Raw genomic sequence first — 12,995 nt, forward strand, 5'->3', positions numbered from 1 at the left:
CAGTGTCCACTAACACACACTCATTTTTTTGGCTAACGTACATTTGGGCCTTACTTTAATTTTAATTAAAGTAACTTCTGAAGGCACGGATAATCCTTGCCAGTTTTCTAGAAGTCAACGTGTGTGTCCTGGGGAAATGGGCAGTCACGTAGCCCAGTGTCCGGCTAGTGGGGCAGGTGCAGCTAAAGAACTTCATTGTGTTACTGCCCTCTGGACAGTGTGACCTCGATTTTCTTCCACACAGTAACACAATAGAAAAGAACACAAAGGCAACGGAAGTAGTCATGGACACCGGTCAGTTTAACCCTCCAGTCATATTGCTGGTGACACCCAGCGGAGGCACCTGCCGAACATATTGAGAAGGTAGGACAGTCTCTGGGAAATAAAATAATTTTACTACATGGGTTTTTAAGAATATAACGCTTGCAACTAACTTCTATAGTGTTCATTTTTAAATCGATTTTTAGAGACAAAGAGAAACATCAATTTGTTGTTTCACCAATCTATACATTCACTGGCTGATTCCTCTATGTGCCCTGATCGGGGATTGAACTCACAACCCCAGTGTATGAGGACGATGCACCAACCAGCTGAGCTACCATGTGCATATCTGAGGCAATTGTGAAACTGGTCTGTGGTGGTTGGTGTACTCTATTGTTAAATTCAAAAAGAGCTTGTTAACATTTATTTATTTACTCTTTACCAATTCAAAGTGTCTATTTTGAATTTAAAATTTTATGACACTAAAAAAAATAGTAAGCTGTGGAGGGGAGAGCAGACATGCTCTGCACGGCACCAGAGAGCAGAGCTGACTAGGGTCCCTGGGGCTGCATTTCCCTTAAAGAAGAACTCTCACGTCCACAGTTCCCTCACGTCTTCGCCGGCAGCTTCCGTAGCAGGTGTTCTAGAGTGCTGGGGTTAACCGCAGTGCGTGATGCTCTAAAGGTCAGGCGTGGCAAGGGTGTGAGGAGCCAGAACTAGGGAAGCCTCAGCTCCCTTGCAGCTCTCAGCTTTGATTCCAGGACTCTCAGAACACACCTGGATTTCCTAGGTTGTGAACTTCTGGAGTGAGGGTCTGGGACAAATGGTCGGGTGCTCCATTGACAAAGAGCCACACCGCCCTCTGGTGACCATTACAATTATTCTTTCTAAAATTTTTTAAAATTTAACCTTTATTATTTTTTCCTTTTCATTGACTTTATTGGGATGGCACTGATTCACAAAATTGTACAGTTTCAGGTGCACACTTCTACAACACATCATCTGTACACTGTATTATGTGTTCACCACCCCAAGCCAAATCTCTGTCCAATTACTGCTTTTTATTCATTGGTTTTCAGTTATTGAGGAAAAGCTCGTTAAAGTCTATCAGTGATTAATAAAAATTAATAGAAGTTTCCTTAACTCTTTGACATTTTTTCCCTGCAGTGCATTTTCTTTGTATCACCCCCCGCCCCAAAAAGACATACTTTGTCCTACCTTTCCTTTTGGTAAGTAACAGATTTTTGCATCTGTATCCCTGCCTGGTTGTCTGATGATTTCTTGGCAATAAGCTCCTAAGAAAGGGTCAAAGATTATTGCTTAATTTTAAAACGTTTGATATGCATTTTCCAATTGCCCTTCCAGAGAACAGAAAAAGACAATACACTCTCCACCTTGTTTTATAAGGGCAGCATAACTTTGACGCCTAAACCTGAGGAGGACATTACAAGAAACGAAAATTATGGGGTACCATGTTAGCAAACTGCATCAATTTCTCTCTGTCTCTCTCCATCTATCTATTTAATGGTATATTATATTTCAACCATATTAAGTTTATTTTCATAATGCAAGACTGATGAATGTGTAAAATAAACTGTTGACAACCACCTCACTGTAAGACACAGGGGAAAAACATGCCCATCGCAGTGGGTGCAGAAAGTGCACTGGCGCAGGACTTGGGCACCAGCGCTTATTTGGAAGATGATCCCAGGAAACACAGGTGAGGAAACGGGGAGAGTGAGGCAAAGGTGGAAGAAAAGCTGGGGAAAAAATGCATCAATGAGAAACTGGACAAGCTCGCTAGGGACTCTCCATGATAGTGCGAAAAATGCCTCAGAATCACTCTAGCAGATGACAAGGGGCTGGGCCTTGTTTTTTTTTGTTTTTTTTTTTAACTCACTCACTGTCTCTGGGCTTCTGGGTGCTCCTCCTGGCAGCTGAGCGAGCCCCCCTGGTGCTGGAGAAAGCTCTCAGCAGGGAAGAGGAAGCCAGGCTCCTGATGTGAAAAGCTGCTGAGCAAAATCTCTCCTGTGGTCACTGCTGACCAGATGGACCGAGGGGATACAGGGCAGGCGTCCACAGCGTTGCTACAGCATCCCAGAGGACACCTGAAGAGACGGGGGGAAGTCACCCACAAAAGGGTGGTGACATTTTTTTAAAGCTAACTGGTTTTTCTTTGTCAAAAATAAATACAAATGTTGATCTAAAGGATCAGGAAACATTGACGCAGAAGGTGGTGGGGGGTAGCAGACGCAGCTTCTGTTCTTTTTGGTCAGGGTAGCTATGGAAATGTATTGGCTTTAGAAATTATGCTCATGTTTAATAGTAAGATTAATATGGAGCATATTATATAAGCATTACTACTGAAGTGTTTTTTTACCTGCGATTTTTAAAAAACAAATTCTTGTAGCAACCTATCAGGTACTTCTAATAATTGCTATCATTATCATCCCCTTGTACAGTTAAGAAAAGGAAGCTTACAGGGATTTAGAAACCCGCTGAGAGTCACAGCCAATGGAAACGCTGATAGGCAGCCTGACTCCACAGCCAAGGCTTTTCTCCACCGTGCTCTCCTAAGACTCGATGTTTAAAACTTAGTTGTAACTACACAGAAGATCAGCGAAATAGAAACCATTAAGATGCTAGAGCTAATTCAAAATAAACCATAGATAAGTCACAAGTTGGTACATCTACACCCCCATACAGTTGTAAGCTGGGTGCAAACAGACTATTCTGACTAAAAGATGAAGACTGTTGGATTAGGTAAAACACCCAGCAACCCATTCCCTCTAGGAGACACATCTTCAATATAAAGACAACAGGAGGTTGAAACAAAAGCTGGAAAGAAAGCACTGCAGAAAATCTACCCAAAGGAAAGCTGGGGTGGCTGTGCTAAATTAGTCAAAGTAGACTTTATAGAACAAACAACAACAAACTAGGCGTAGGAAGGGATACACTTCAGTACTGTAAAAAGTGAAGTTCACCAGGAATATATAATAAATCTTCCAGCCTCAGTATCCGCAACAGATGAATCGTGGCACGCCTCCGTTGTGTGACAATGCACGCGTGTTCATTTCTACACGGACACTGGAAAGGAGACAAAGCACACCCTGACAAGGAAAAGAGGCCTTTCTGTCTTGAAGGGAAGGCCAGACGTTGCATCACGTGAGCTCTGTTCCCAGCCTACGCGCTGCGGCTCCGTGACTCAGAGTTTCCGCAGCGGCTGAGCGCATCTCCGATTCTCACTCCCAAGTAACAGGCTGCCCTGTCTGGAAACTCCTGTAGCAGGAATGGGCTCCGGGCTGGAGAATTCATCACCGTAACCGGGCGCCGGGACCACCGAGTTGGGGGAGGGGACTTTCAGCGGATGTTTCCTTCGGAGCACTGGAATATCCTGACCTAAGGCAAAAGAAGTTTTTGAGAAGTTTTAGGAGATTTGAGCGTGTCCCTGTGGCTTGACTCAGGCAACCTCGCAGGCAGGGATGCAATTATGGATGAACAGGACGATGTTGAACTTTGAAGACTGGGAACGATGGCTTCCTTTTTGTTAACCAAATACGAGCGTTTAAAATCTTGAGCTGATAAGCCAATGGGAACTTTACGCAGCTCTCTACGACTCTTCCGGCAGGGCAGACTGTAGTCCGGGCTGCTTGAGGTCCACCTGAAAGACCCAGGCTCCTGAGCGACGCGGATGCCGTTTACTCTTGGGATCTGGCTCCTTGCACCGCCCCCTGCTGCCCTCCCAGGGTGGTCTCCCTTTTGTGTTCCGTTTCCCTTCTGCTCCCTTTTCTCCTCCTTTCTACTTTCGCATCTCTGTCCCTTCTTCACCTCTCTGTTCACCCACCTCTCTCTGCCACTAAGTTTAGGCCAACTTTCCAGGGGGCCTGCAGAGAGGCCCCGGGAGGGAGGGCACAGCTAGGGCTTAGGTTTTGCTCAACCAGCCTGCCCTGCTTCTCCCAGAGGCCTGAACGGTAGCCGCGGAAAGCTCTGCCTCAGCGTGGTGGGCTCCAGCCCCAGCTCTGCCGTTCACTGGCTGGCTGACCATCTCCTCAAGGAGCCTCATTTCCCCATGCATGGAACTGTAAAAAACTGGGCTGGCCAAAGCAATCTGCAGAAAGAACAAAGCCAGAGGCATCGTCCCCGATTTCAAACTATATCATGCACTATATTACAAGACCATCAAAACAGTACGGCATTGGCATAAAAACAGGCACACAGATCAATGTGACAGAGTAGAAAGCCCCCCGATAAAAACAGAACTGGACCGCTATCTGACACCACACACAAAAATGAGTTCAAACTGGATTAAAGAGTTGAATGTTAGACCTGAGATCATGAAACTCCTAGAAGAAAATGTAGGTGGTGAGTTCCTTGACATTGGTCTTGGCCATGATTTTTTTTGGATTTGACACCTATGCAAAAGGTAACAAAGCAAAAATAAACAAGTGGGATTACATCAACCTAAAAAGCTTCTGCACAGCAAGGAAACCATTAACGAAATGAAAAGGCAGCCAACCCAATGGGAGAAGATATGTGCAAACTGTGTATCTCATGCAGGGTTGGTACCCAACTCATTCTTTCATCCACAGTCTCCCCTGTGGCCCCAGAGAAGCTTTCATCCACAGTTCCCAGTGTGACCCTATGGAGAATTCTCTGTGTGTACGGGTGCGTCTAGTTCACGTCACAGGAAGCAGCGTAGTGCAGGGGCACAAAGATTCTGAAGCCACGTCGCTCACTCTGGAATGCCACTGCCACTAATCGTGTGGCCCCGTGTAAGCAGTAACCCCTCTGGGCCTCTATTCTTGTGGGAGGCAGGCTCTGAGAGGGCCCCCCGCCCCCACCCCTTGTGATCTCTTAGCCCCCTGCTATTCACTCTTACATAATCTCTTCCTTTGCAGTAACTTGCTTCCAAAATTGTGTGACTTCTATCTTCCTGGAAAACTCTTTTTCTGGCTTTGATAAAGCAAGTGGACATGTTGAAGAGGCCCATGAGGTGAGTAACTGAGGGTGGCAGCCCGCCAACAGCCAGCAAGGAATGGAGGCCTGCAGTCCAACAGCCCTTGAGGGACTGACTTCACCAGCCTCGTCTGTGAACTTGGAGGCAGGCCCTTTCCCATCAAGTCTTCGGATGAGTTTCTGAAACTGGCTAACACCTCGATGGCAGCCCTGTGAGAAACCGTGAGCCAGAGGACCTGGGGGAGCCATGCCCAGATTCCTGAGCCCCCAGACTGTGAGATAATAAATGTGTATTGCCTGCAGCTGGTGTTTGGATAATTTACCGTGCAGTCATAGATTGCTAATATATTTCTGTCTACTTTTTAAAAAATTTTTAATTTATTGACTTGAGAAAGAGAAACATCAATTTGTTGTTCCAGTTACTTACACATCCATTGTTTGATACTTATGTGCGCAGTGAGGGGGAATTGAACCCACAACCTTGATATATGGGGGTGAGGGGAGTAATGTTCTAACCAACCGAGCTACCTGGCCAGGGCTGATATATTTCTGTCTTATGTGAAAAAGAGACAGCAGTAGTTACCTACCTCATAGACTCATTAAGAATATTAAAGATTAAGCCTTGGCTGGTGTAGCTCAGTGGATTGAGCGCGGACTGCGAACCAAAGTGTCGCAGGTTCGATTCCCAGTCAGGGTACATGCCTGGGTTGCAGGCCGTGACCCCCAGCAACCACACATTGATGTTTCTCTCTCTCTCTTTCTCCCTCCCTTCCCTCTCTAAAAATAAATAAATAAAATCTTTAAAAATATATTAAAGATTATATTTTAAAGGATATAGAACAGTGACTGAAACATAGTGAGCATTATATAAATGTTTTTAAATAAATAATATTTACAACTAAAAGAGAAAATAAAAATGAAATTTTTCCCACCCAATTCCATTAACTGCCTGAATTCTGTCCACAGGCCCAAGGGCCCTATGGCCCCAGGTTAAGAATTCACGCCTAGAACCAATGGAGACCATCAGTCAAATGCTTCCTCCCTTGCTACCTCCCCGTTGTTCCTGCCCACACCACCCTTGCCTCCCACACCAGAGGAGAGCGGTCCTTTTCAGACGTCACTTTCCCTTCCTTCGGGATCCCAGGCTGTCCCACCTCACCGGGGACTTTGTGCAGCACGGCACCCCCATTCCTTGTACACAGCTGTGTTCCAAGATACAGAACCTCAGCCCACAACAGACACTCATTGGTTTGTACGCAAGCATCATGGAGACACCAGGACCAAAGGTGAGCGCAGGGGCGAAGGCAGGGGTACAACCACCATGGCAACGAGCATTACTTCCTGATGCTGAGATGGGCGTGGGCCTGACTCTGAGATGAAGGGGAAACACCGGTGGTCCCGAACCCTGGGACGTGAAGCCTGAAGCAGGATAACCGTGTGCACACGCAGAGGCCTGCCTCCACCCCTGCAGGGGCCTGGGCTGGCTCTGAGGGGACAGCGGCAAGCAGAACGGGCACTGAGCGATGAGTACAAGTGGCATGCATCGTGCATCACCTGCACTTTCAGAGCCAGGCAGGGCACCAGCAGATAAAACAGTTTAAACTTTGGGGGAGGCAGGGAGGCCCAAGAAAAACTGGATGATCACCTAAGGGACAGCCATCTAAATAAAAGGGGCTGGCACCCAGATGATACTTTGTGGTGTCAGCGGGGGTCACTGTGACTTGGGCCCAAATTAAGTCCATCTTTTCAGCCTTTCTTGCTGTATTTGATGGGGCTGATCACTTCCCCCTGCTGGACTAGACACTCCTTCTTGGCACCCACGATAACGTACTCTCCTGGTTTCCTTATTTCCTCGACTGAGTCCATTTCTTCTCCCCTGTCTCTGGTGAACTCACCTGTCTCCTGGTTGAGGACTTCCCAACTCTACCACCACCAACAGCAGCTTCAGATTACCAAACGTCTGTACAGTTGGCCACCTCCAGTTGATGACCCTTTGCATCTCCAAATCAACATGTCCTGAACTGAACTCAGTCATCGCCCCACAAACCCGTTCTTTCTCATTCTCTGGCTTGGCTGGTTGTAATACCATCTTCCAGGAGCCCAAGACCCATGCTCGCACCACCCCATCTAATCCATCCCCATGTCTTGTTGATCTTGAATATGGTGCCTCTACTACCCTCAACCATCTTTACCCCACTCCAGGTCACTGTCTCCTGCCCACACTGTGGCAATAGCCTCCTAACTGGTTGGGTTCCACAGATGCTCCTCTTAAAGTCATTTTCCAAGACACTACTGCAACCCTTTCCCTAACACCTGAATGTCATCTGTCATCGCCTTGCTTTAAACCTCTCGCCTCTAAAAGTCCTCTCTGGCTTGACGCTGCTGACCCACTCTCAGCCCATGTAGCGTGGTCGTTTCTAGCAACATGACACAGCTTTAGCCTCCTGCTCATAACCCCAGGGTTGTGAGGGTCCCCCCTCAGGCCCCCAGCTCTGTGCTCACCCCCACCAACCCTGGCCCTACCGAGAGGTGACTAGAAATAAGCCTGCTTCTTGTGGCGGGCCCAGAAGTCGAAGGGGGCACACCTCGGTAGTTCCATTTATGCCCACCTCCTTTCACAGCCTGGGCAGACTGGACTGAGTTCCTGAATTCCTCCGCAGGGTCGCTGGGTCTGCAGCACGGCAGTGCTGTGTTTGGGGGCCTGGGGGTAGGACGGCGTCCCTTCCCCTGGAGGGAGGCTGTTGGGTGACGAGGACAAAGAAGTGTGTGATCTGGTGGGTCCCCAGGGGCAGGAGCAGATTAAAAGCAGCCGGTCAGTGTGGCTTAAGTAGAGGTGGAGGCCCCTGAGCTGGGCAGTTGTGGGGTTGTTGCTGGCTGCTGTCACACTGCAGCATCAAAGGCAGAGGCTGCAAGGAACTGGCCTGTCAGGCTCCAGCAGGCCCCTCGGAACGCATGGTGGACTTCTCCATGTGCTCCGTGGGAATGGTCCAGGGCCAGGGGTCAGGGCCTCTCAGGTACCAGGGGCTGAGCAGTTGGCAATCAGTGGCTCCACCCCATCCCCTGTCACTCTGGGTCTGTCCTTCCCTCCCGGGGTTCTGCGGGACAAAAGAGGCCTGTAGAGGACTGCCAGTGCCCCCTGCTGGAAGGGGATGGGACACCCAGTGAGGTGTGTCTACGAAGGTGCTCAGGAGCCGGAGGAGGTAAATGCAAAACAGATGGTGTAGAAGGACCCAGACTCAGACAGGGAGGAATGGAATGGTGTGTGTGTGTGGGGGGGGGGGGAGTTCCAGGGGCCACATGGGGAGGCTGGGGACGTAGAGTGGGCCTTGCATGGCAGAGTGAGAGAGGGAGGGATTTGATGTGCCCTTTTGGGTAGTGGGGGGAGCCATTACAGACTTCTGAACTGAGGCACAATGAGATCAGTGATGTACTTCATCAATGTGAATTAGGGGCCGGACCTGTCATGAAAAGGGGTGGATGTGAGACTTGAGGGCGGATGCGCAGCTCTCAGTAACTCCATTGTCAGAGCGGGTGGAGTGTGGCTGGGCCAGGGACCTAGCCGCCCTTTTCCTTCACATTTGTCCCCACCTTCCTTACCTCCCACTCCTGGACTTGCCGCAGGCTGCTGCCCTTGAACTTAAGATATCAATCTGTAGTTATGGAAAAGCACCTCCGTCAGAAGCTCCCTGCTCTTTTTACCTTCTGCTGTGTTCCTTTAGGTGCCAGACATCTTCCTGTTTATTATGTAAACCTCCTTCACCCCCTGAGACCACCAGGGGAGGGTTCTAGCAGCACTCCGGCCATCCCAGCTGGGACACAGTGCACAAGAGCTGTCCCTGATCTTTGAGGCAGAGGACAAGAAGAGCCCAGGGGGAGACCTAGCAGAAATATCAAAAAAAAAATGGGGCCAGGTGCTGGGGCCCCGCAAAGCAGTTAGTGCCCCGAGGCTCACTGGAAAATGAATTGCACTTGGAGGGGCTGGGGGGGAAATGAGCCACCATTTGGAGGCCTTGCCACAAGGAGGAGGCTCCTAGTGCTTCCCGAGTGTTTCCTGCGGGTGATTTCGGAGGTTCCTTGGATGTTAGCTCCTATACCCCCATCTCACTGCTCCAAGGCCCTTGAAGGCACACCAACCATCCCATCCATTCCTGAACGCTTACAATGCAATGCAGGCAGCCTGGTCTGTTTAGAACGTTTTTAACGAATAGAAAGGCCTCCTTCATCTGAGCCGTCACCTCTCTCCCTGACTTCTGTGCACATCGGAGGCCGAGCAGCGCGTCCTGTGCACGTGCGGGACTGGTTAGCAGCTGCCAAGATGTAAAATGTGCATTCTCCTCGGCAGTGGTTTCGCTTCTGGGAATCTGTTCTGCACACATACGGACAAAGGGGTATAAAGCAAAGGCGTGTGAGGATGTTCACTGGTGACCTGCGGGAGCGCTCTCTCTGACGCCAAGACTGGCCGAGCAAAACGTGAACCACCATCACGCAGACACCATCGAGGGGATTCCTGCATCGAACAGGAGACTGGACTCAATAACTTCAGAGGAGCTTCCCATTGTGAGCTCATGAGTGATTTGTCTAGAAGAAGATGGGGAGCAGACCTTTCTGGGCTCACTCATTTTCTTCTCCGTCTGTTTCTTTTCCCCTGAGCGCAGGTCAGGGATATCCACGGAGAAGGGCATTGAGATGAGGTCAGAATCAGGAGACGTTTTATGATCCCCACATATTTAAGGTCACCTCTTCTGGGCATGCCTCGGGAGGTGTGGGGGGGCACGCAGGAATCCAGCAGTCCTCCCAGGCAGACTGTGCTTACCGAAGTACACTCTCTCTTGCGATCACAAAACCTACAGAGTCGGAAAAAGGGGCCACGGCGGGGCGGCAGCAGTAAGGAGAGAAGCAATGGCAGATGCGGTGGACACAACGTCCACCAAGTCTTTCTGTCAGGAAAGATCAGCGTGGCCCTGGCAGGAGCGGCCTTCATGTGTCAGGCGGAAGCAGAGGCGGCACGACCAGGGCAGGTACTTGTGAAATGTCCCACCTATGAGGTGAGGCCTTACCATGTCGGCAGCGAGTGCTGTGAGCATCTCCTCGTCCCTGGAGGACAATTCCACTGCGCCAGAAATCATGTGTGGGGGGGGGGCTGCCAGTCTCCCCGCAAAGGGGAGCATGCGTGTGGCACCTGGAGGAGCAGAGACCACCCACGAGCCTTGAAACGGTCCAGCTGCAGCAGCGAGACTCAGCCTCGCAGCCTGCAGACTGAAAGCGCAACAGCCCAGCAGGATGGAAGCCGGAAGGTCTCCCAAACCAGTGCTGCTGCCCAGAGGGAGAGAAAGGAAAACGACAGAACTCCCAATAAAAGACATTGCCATCACTCTGCCCCTGGAGAGGACAGGGCGACCCTAACATCACCCTTCCGCAGGTGCTGCACCTGCTCTGGAACCGTTGGAGGTGGAGAAGAAGGAGAAAGCCAGAGAAGCCCAGGAGGCAGGGGACACGGCTCCCCCTCCCATGGGAGATAAATAATAAATAATAATAACCATCAGCCTCAGCTTCACCAAAAAGGCATCCGGGTGGGCTGGTGGTAGGGGATCAGATTTCTCTTTCCTCCTTACTTTCTTTTGTGCAAATTAAGCATTTTGTATGCATGAGCATTACCCATCCATCTTTGTTTTTGCTCGTAGATTAATTGTTGTGCATTGTATTAAGATAATGCCAAAAAATTTTTTGGACACATTTTGGCTGAAAATTTCCCAAACTTTTTTTTAAGATTTTATTTACTCATTTTTAGAGACGGGGGAAGGAAAAGGGAAAGACAGGGAGAGAAACATCAATGTGTGGCTGCCTCCTCTATGCCCGCAACCCACAACCCAGGCATGAGCCCTGACTAGGAATCAAACCAGAGACTTTTGGGTTCACAGGCCAGCACTCAATCCACTGAGACACACCAGCCAGGGCAATTTCCCAAACTTGATGAATGGTACAAACTCATAGATCCAAGAAGCTCAGTGAACCCGAAGCATAAGAACCATGAACAACAGAGAGGGTGGGGGAATAAATGCTCTAATCAGCTGCGGCCCTGCAAACACAGGCAGCCTGGCGGCCAGGCAAACCCACTCAGTAGAAGGTGTTCATGTCCTCCAAAACTGAAGAGAAAGATCCAGGGCAAAGCCAGTGAGATCTGCCCTAAATGCTCCTGAATCAAACTTCACAAACTTCAGAAAGATGCAACAGAATGTATGCTGTGATGCAACAGTGATCAAGGAACTTCTAAAGCGGCCAGGGTGAGGAGAAATACTACATACAGAGGAACCAAGAAAGGAATCCCTGCAAACCTCTTGTTCCAAACCACGGAGGTCATTAGGAAGACAGTTTTACAAGGTTCAAATGTGAAACATTTCTATCTAAAATTCTATACCCAGCAGAAACAATGTTGCAAGACACTTCGATTCAGTTTCAGATGAAGTCTTCCAAGTTCAAGCATTTTTAGGATCCCCCTGAACATGAGTACAGCTGTGCTGAATTGTTTTAATATTCAGTGTCAGCTATCACACACACGAACACTTTAGCTTCTCTAATTCCGTAAATATAAAAACATTAAAAATTTTTTTGACTGTTTGAGTCTCTTTTTTTGGTGAAATATCACAGGTTGTTGGAATGAAAATATGAATTTTGTGTGCACTACAACTGAGATTTTCTCCATAGGCCTCTTAATTTAGTAAGAATGTAGTTTTTAACGATAACACCAATATTTTTACCCATACTACCATCACAAAACATATAACTTTATATTCAACGTTAAACTTTTGAGCTGAATTTATACTTCCAATTCTGTCATTTGTTTCATCGTCTATGAAATGAAATTCCAAAAATAATTCCTTTTACTATGTGAAATGAATAAAAGAACCAAACTGTTATTAGAATTAACTAATTTTCTGGTAGATGCCCCTAATGACACGGGTACAACTTGGCCTTATTTCAACTCTTGGCAAAGTTTCTCCAGCGAAACAACAGCCGCACCGGGAACCTACCTGCTCAGGAAAGCCTGCAGCAAACGAATGGGCGCATCCCTTTCAGAGGAACAGCGACGAGGCCTCAACGAAAGGACGTGGCCTCGAAGCGGCATGTCCCCTGCTCTGCTGCCGCATGTGTGATGTGAACAATGTCACAAACATTTCCTGTAAAAAGTACATACATCATCCAAACTCTCTTTAAAAGGAGTAAAATTAATTATGGAATATTAAATGTAAGCTTCTTGGAGTTGTTTTGTTGGGGGGGGTGGGGCTCATTGTTGCCAAATGAGAAAAATGTTTAAGCCATTCAATAGCTGAAGGCTTGTACCATACATTTAGTAGCAGCCGCCATCTCTAGTGTTCAGACGACTCTCTTCAACTCTGCACACAGTAGGACCACTTGGCCTCTACTGACCACACACGTCCCATCACGACTCACATGTCGTTGCCCACTGAGAGTCCAGAGCAGCCCGAATGCACGGGCAGCTGCACAAAGAAAGGCCCAGCCCCTTACTTTGGTCCGATGCCACCTCGCCACCTCACAGGCCTTTCCAGCCCCAGGGCTCCTCTTGGGAGGGGATGAGCCTCCCTCGCCGCAGCCTCGCAGTTCACCCTTGCTCTCCCCACTGCCTCCCTAATGCCCTCCTCCTGCACTCCAACGTCACCTCCGAATCTGCCTCCCAGACAACGTGACCCAAGACGAAGAGTCTGTGTGACGCAGCACGCTACATTTCTTGAAGGCTAAGAAGAAACGGTGCAGGCAAAGGG

The sequence above is a fragment of the Phyllostomus discolor genome, chromosome 13 (genome assembly GCF_004126475.2).
Source record: "Phyllostomus discolor isolate MPI-MPIP mPhyDis1 chromosome 13, mPhyDis1.pri.v3, whole genome shotgun sequence".
NCBI lineage: Eukaryota > Metazoa > Chordata > Mammalia > Chiroptera > Phyllostomidae > Phyllostomus > Phyllostomus discolor.